Consider the following 7,175-nt stretch of genomic DNA (forward strand, 5'->3'; position numbering starts at 1 on the left):
TACTTCTGTTGTTCGGAGTTGGTGGGAAAAGGCAGCATGCACCAGGGATGAAGTGAGAACATGGAGAGTAAGTACTGAACATGCAGAAAGACGCAGATGAATTGTAACCTCAATCAAGTTGATTTGCACAAATGCAACTCTGTCTTGACCAGACAAAAGCTGTCTGTACACTTTGCATAGACTCGGTACACGAGAACTTAAGCAAACGCACACAAAAGTGAACAAATAAAATTGCTTTTTTGGATTGTTTATGAGGGGATGCACCATTCCCAGAAACACTGCAATAGTAGAACGATGAGAGATGTTAGTGGAGCAAGCTTCCAAACCAACTCCTTCCAACAAAAATTAGATTAATATTCAATCCCTTAGTCTGGGACGTATCAGATATTAATACTGACAAGTCATTTGGTAAAACGCCTCATCGCAAAAACTTTCCAATAAGCATAAAGACATGGCTTGGCTGGTGGTGAGAAGGGCTCTGCCTGTGGCATCCTTTATGCACGCCCGGACTCTCGATGCGGCTGCGGAGGGGACGAGACTGTCATACACCTCCTTCTAGAATGTCCTACGCAAAGGAAGTCTGGAGAAGAATGCAGTGGTGTTTGTCAAGGGTCGGCCTGAGCAGCTCCGTGATGTGGGACTCCATGCTCTACAGTCTGTTCCCCGGGACTCACACCGAAAGAAACATCAACTGTGCCGAGAGGATCATCTACTCAGTCAAAGACTCTGTTTGGTCTGTCGGAAACCTATTGATCTTCCAGCTAAAGGAGCTGACCCCGACTGAGTGTTGCGGAGTGGCACATTCCGAGGTCCAGGACTACGTGTTGAGGGATGTGCTGAAGTTTGGGGCAGGGGGGTAAGGCCATGTGTAACGTCTCCCTGTCACAGAACAAGGGGCCCACACAGTAAGTGGGCTCCACTGAAGCCTCAGCAAAATACATGGATGATAAACGTACAGGCCAGTATACAAGAATGATTAATTCTGATCTCTGTATGTAAAGAAATTCAAGGTGCGCCTATGAATGGTACCACCAATTGTACAGATCATCAAAATAGTTTATGAATACAGTATATGTTTGAAATTAAAAAAAGACATGTACTATTATTACCATTATAATAACCGGACGTGGTATAGCAGCACCGTGGAACGTTGATTGTGATCTTTCCAGGTTCATATTGAAAGTAGTTGGGAATATTCTTTAAAGAAGAGAAAATACAGACTGTTGCAGTTGTTTTCTGTGCAATACTGAAATTTCATATGATGAATACAAATGGCAACAAATCGATCAAAAAAAGGCGACAGTGAACCAAACAGAACAATCAATGGTCAAGCAGCTCAGGACGTAGAGAATGAAACAAGTAGCAGTGATATCCAGGAAACACTGTGGAGAAAAATAAAATGGAAATCGAAGAAGGAAAACCTCAAAAACAATCAACAGTAGATCAGAAATTGCCATTTCCACCAGATAGCGATTGCTGCATGAGGAAAGACTACAATTGCCCCGTGCCAAGAAGATAATCGTCACTGGACTAAATGTAAGAGAGAGAACGATAAAAAGAAGACTTGAAGTTACTAATCAAACGTTTCTGTGCCTGAGCCCAGACTGTCTGTGAAGGATTTTAACACAATGGTAACTGTTGGTCCTATCACATGAAGTTTAAAGAATATGAACTCATGAAATGAATCATTTGCACTTGTAAAAGACATAGCGAAGAATATGAGGAGCAGATTGCTCAATAAACAGTTATTTGGGTTGACAGCGGGTTATTTCAGCTGCTTTATAGGTTACGTCGACTGGCTGGAGTTGTCTATCAGACCATAATATCCATACGGAGACATATGATATCAGTCAAGCAAAGAATGGGAGACACTTACCATTCACATGGGTGACAAAATTCCTGTGAAGCCTCCACAATTGAAACTGTCCTAAGAATTGTACATCCACACGATATGAACGACAGTGCAGGGCATTCAATCACTCCATAATATACAGGAATAGAAGACCTCCCAAATATGAACAAACAAGTAATAGGGCATTGAGTCCTTTACTCAGATCACCCTTGCAGTCTGAGTTATGAAGCCTATTACCAGTGAACCTAATCACCATGCACATGTTGGATGCCCACCACAATCAGAAGAACTACAACATTTGGTAAGGTCTCCTCAGTCCACATTTCACTACCACCCACCCCACCACCTAACCAAGACTGTATTCCATTGTTCCCACTGAAACAAAACTCATTTCCTTGTGAATAGAGCTGTCCTTCTCAGATTCAGAGAATACACAGGGGATATGAATCCCCATCGTTCAATCAATACACTCCATGGAAATTACCCGAATTAGACCATAGCTTGCTCTAGGAGACCCAAATAGTGTACTATTACTTGGCCTCTAAGGTTACCTTTATGGATTCTGGCAAAATTCTAAAGATTAGTGGAAGTGATGGCCTAATTGTGTTATCACTGCTAATCACTGTTAACTCAAAAACTGACACAACGTTCTGAGATTCTCGGTTCAAATCTGCACAGCAGGTAGTGGGATTTCATTTCAAAACTAATGTCGAGGTATAATTTTGAAGTATGACAATACGAAGGCTGTTAGTGTTGTTGGCAAAAAATATCTCACCTCATTCAGTAATGCCCTTTAGGGCGTCTAAACAGTCACGCTTAACTGGTCTGGTCTACATGTGACTCCACATCTAAAATAGCCTAGTTGATTCTTACCTCTTCACTGGGCAATTGGGGAAGGGCAGTAAGTGTTGACTGAGGCAGTGACACCCACATCCCTTTAATGAATAAAATAAAATGGGGTTTCCCAATACACAGCCAACTCCCCGGTACAAATAAATGCTTCCTTCTTAGACCACTCCCTGGTATGTGAACATCCCCATACTGAGTGCATTGCCTGAACTATGAAATTCCCAAAATTGATCCACATTTGAAGAAAAGGTATCCTACTCTCAATTCAGTGTAGGTACCTGGAGTAGCGAAAACCAATGCATTGACTACGACCAGCACAGGCAACTGAAGCAAAAGGGTCTGCCTCCTGGCTTTGAGAGCAGTAAGAGTCGGGAAAGTCACTGGACTCAGAAAAATATACTGTGACATGGATGATGCACTGCAATAGATCATGCACTAAATTCAGCAGAACCTCAGCGCCAAGCATCCAGTCTTTCATCTTGACATTTCTCCTGCTCTCAAACACCTGGACCATTCTCTTGTACACGTAACCAACGCTCGGGTTCAGAGATATGGAATAGTGCAGGTTAAATGGGCTTCACATTGGTTTGACAGGTTGGTGCAACGTTGAGGGCGGAAGGGCCTGTACTGCGCAGTAATGTTTTATGCGTATGGACATGAACCTCTTCATTATCTGAGGAGTTGTAGACGATGTTGAACATGCGCAATCATAAGCAACCTTTTCTCATTTTGAGGTTATGCCAGAGGGAAGCGCATTGATGAGGTAGCTGAATTTAGAAATGATGCTGTGGAATTCCTGCCGAGATATATAACGGTTGTAACCTCCAAAAGACAAAACCGTCTTCACCTGTAGTCAGGATGAAACCATAGAGAGTTGTAATCTCAAAGAGTTCATTTTTTTTTCAAGGTCTCAAAACGTTTACCATTGTCACAATAAATGAAGGGAAATACTCACAACTCTGGAAGTTCGATTTGCGAGTTTTGTTAGGGACATAGAGTATGCACATGCATAAAGAATATAATGGTCTTTGTGATACTATTATGGAAATTATATTTCCGCTCATGGGAAAGACCGAAACTGGAGTTCATTAATGTGTAATATTCATTCAGGTTTAGAGCACTTATAATATGATTGGCGTGTATGGTACAGTAATTCACAGTGTCAAATGGTCTGTATACTGGACTGTTAATTCTATGTGATGTTCACCAAATCAATTATTAGCCATCCTCATCATTTTTCAGGTACTAAAGTTAGTTAATTGTTGAAACAGACATTTTATACCAAATACTATTAGTATATTTATTTTTATATGTTGACACTCGGCCTCCCCACCAGGAAACCCCAGGACTGGCTCAGTGGGAATAAGCAGGAGATCCAGAATCTGCCAGAAGGCAAACGTGAGGTATTCCTGAACCTGCAGCTCCACCATAACTCCAGCTAAAGGAAACAAGCAGAGACACAACTGAAAGTCGACGTGTATCAAAAAAGATGTTATCTAAAGAATAGATGGTGGGTGGAGAGAGTCAGCAGGAGGGTCAGTGACTCACTGACAACAACAATGTGGGTGGCTTCTTCAGGTCAATCAAAGCCATTACAGCCTGAGTACCAGGGGAGTGACTCCACTGAGAGTCAAACACAGAGAATCCCTCATAAAAGCACGAGAGGGAGTCAGCACTCGCTGGAGAAAACATTTTGAGGGCCTTCTCCACCAATTCACGAAATTCAGGACAAGTGTTCCTGACACTATCCCACAACACAGTACCTATTGCCACCTCAGAAAACCTACAACCCACCCTGAGGGCAAAAGCACCTCCAACAACAGAACAACAACGAGGCCTCTGGCACAGATGAATTAACTGATAAAGGTCGAAAATATGGTGAAGAGTCATTCTTGACACGAATCCACTTCACGGTCATTGTCTGGAATGAAGGGAGCGTGCGATGAGATCTAAGAGACGACATTACTGTTCCCATCTTCAAGAAGGGAGACAGGTCCGACAGTACAGAGTGAGTTTCCCACTGTCTGTCATGGGAAAGGTCATCGCGGGAGTCCTCCGAAGTCTTTCCTCGCAGTGACTCCCAGCCCCTCCCAAGTGCCCGTCAGTCCAGATTCTACCCATCAAGAGACAAATCCTGCCAGCAACACATTTGCAGCTGTGACAAATCCAAGTAGAGTGCAGGGAACAGCAGCAGTGTCTGTACATGGCCTTATTCAATCTTCGAGATTTTGGCTCTGTGGACCGTGAGGGATTATGGGATACCTTCCTTCAATGTGGATATCCACAGAATTCTGTCACCATTCTTTGCCCGCTTCACAAAGACTTCCAGGCTGTGAACTTCACGAACACATTCATCATATGCATGATCAGGATGTAACAGACACAACTAAGGAATTCTGCAATCAACATATTAGATCTAAGCCCTGCAGTCCTGTCACTTCCAGTCATGAATAATAGTGAACAAGTAAACAACTCATTGCTGGAGGAGGAGGCTTCACATTTATCTGCAATAATCAACAATGGGTGAGCCCAGTAAGTCAATGCAAATATAAGGTTAAACCCATTTACTATACTCTTCAGATAGAAATGCTGATGGTGGATCCATTTTGGCCTACTCTAGTGGGTAAAGATTGGGGTCGTGACAATATCCCAGCAATGGGACAGATGACATCTGCTCCAGAACATGTTGGACCCTTGCACAAGCAGTTTCTGCTGAGTTATGCACTGATATCTACCTGAGAGAGTGGAAATGAGCCCAGGTATGTGCTGTGTATAAATAACAGGACAAAGCAAACCCAGTGAATTCCCATCCCATCAATATGATATCGATCATGAATATGTGAATGAAAGCTTCATCAAAAGTGCTATGAAACAGCACCTGCACACAAACAACCTGCTCAGTGACGCCACACAGCTCCTGACGTCACTCCAGCCTTCGTCCAAACATGGCTAAAAAGAGCTGAATTACAGAGGTGGGGTGGGGCTTACTGCACTTAATATCAAGACTGTTTGGCCTGGCATGGCTTCAAGCAGCCTGCGCAAAACTGTTGGCAATGGAAATCATGGAAAACTCTCCCCTGGGTGGAGTCATCCCTGGCAGAAAAGAAGAAAGTTGTGATCCGTTAGCCCAGTCGTCACGGAAGCGGGACATCTCTGCACGAGTTCCTCAAAGGCGTGTCTTAGACCTGACCATCTTCAGTGATTTCATGAATGGACTTCCCTCCTTCATAGGGTCAGACATGGGGAGATTTGCGAATCATTACACTGTGTTCAGAAGCATTTGTAATTACACAAATATTCCTTATCCAAAAGCAGTGAGACCTAGACAATATCCAGGCGTGGAATGAAAAGTGACAAATGAAATACATGGCACATAAATGCCAGACAATGATCAATTCTAACAACAGCGAATCAAGCAATTATCCTTTGATAAAAACAAATTACTGCGGAAGCTGGAATCTGAAAACAAAAGAGAAAATGCTGGAAAATCTCAGCAGGTCTGGCATCATCTGTAAGGAGAGAAAAGAGCTGACGTTTCGAGGTTAACTGACCCTTTGTCAAAACTTTGACAAAGCGTCAGTTAGATTCGAAACGTCAGCTCTTTTTCTCCTTATAAATGCTGCCAGACCTGCTGAAATCAGAAGTCATATTTTCGTAGTCATTGGGGTTGCCGTTGATGATTCCTCAAAAATCAGCATCTTGAGATTAGCATTGTCCAGAAACTGAACTGGACTGTCCATTTAAATACAGGGGTGACAAGGCAGGGCAGAAGCTGGGAATGCTGCAGGGAATAACTAACTGCCTGACTTTCATCAGTCCACCATCGGCAAGGTTTGAGTCAGGAGTGTGGTGGAACACTCCCCATTTGCCAAGATGAGTGAGGCTGCAACAACACTCAAGAAGCTTGACACTATCCGTTCTAAAACAGTTCACTTGGTGGCCACCACACCCAACGTATTCCAAACACTGACTGTCAGTCGCAGCGGTATATGCCAACTATGAGATGCATTACAGAAATTCACCAATGTTCCTCAAAAAACACCCTCTAGACTCATAATCATCTTGAAGGACATGAGGAACAGATACATGGGATCATCATGCACTACAAATTCCCTTCTACGTCATCATCATCCTGATTTGGTAATATATCCCAATTCTGTAAGTATCTCAGCTTCACAGCCCTTCATAACGCTATTGTAAGTCTATGTACAGCACAAAGACAGCGACAGTTCACGAAAGCAGCGCACAACACATTCTGAACAGTCACTAGAGATAAGCAATAAATGCTAGCCCAGCCAGCGATGCCCAAGAATGATTTAGAATTCATTAAAAATGTTCCCCATTCATGACTCTTGATGGTCACTGGGTTTCAGGTTTTATGAGTGTAAGCTGGGTGGGTGTAGGTAGTACCTTGCCTGTTGTGAAGAGCTGAAGTGATATACTGTTTGGAACATTCTGTCAGTTTTTCAGAGGC

The 7,175-nt window shown here is 43.1% G+C and overlaps 1 non-coding gene across 1 annotated transcript; it reads right to left on the reverse strand.

The window, feature by feature from the left end:
- Positions 1 to 253: 253 nt before the first annotated feature.
- LOC132808858 (U2 spliceosomal RNA) lies at positions 254 to 453 on the reverse strand. The gene has a single exon (XR_009642163.1). It is a non-coding gene; the product is annotated as a U2 spliceosomal RNA (small nuclear RNA).
- Between the last annotated feature and the right edge of the window lie 6,722 nt (positions 454 to 7,175).

The sequence above is a fragment of the Hemiscyllium ocellatum genome (genome assembly GCF_020745735.1).
Source record: "Hemiscyllium ocellatum isolate sHemOce1 chromosome 40 unlocalized genomic scaffold, sHemOce1.pat.X.cur. SUPER_40_unloc_9, whole genome shotgun sequence".
Classification (NCBI taxonomy): Eukaryota; Metazoa; Chordata; class Chondrichthyes; order Orectolobiformes; family Hemiscylliidae; genus Hemiscyllium; species Hemiscyllium ocellatum.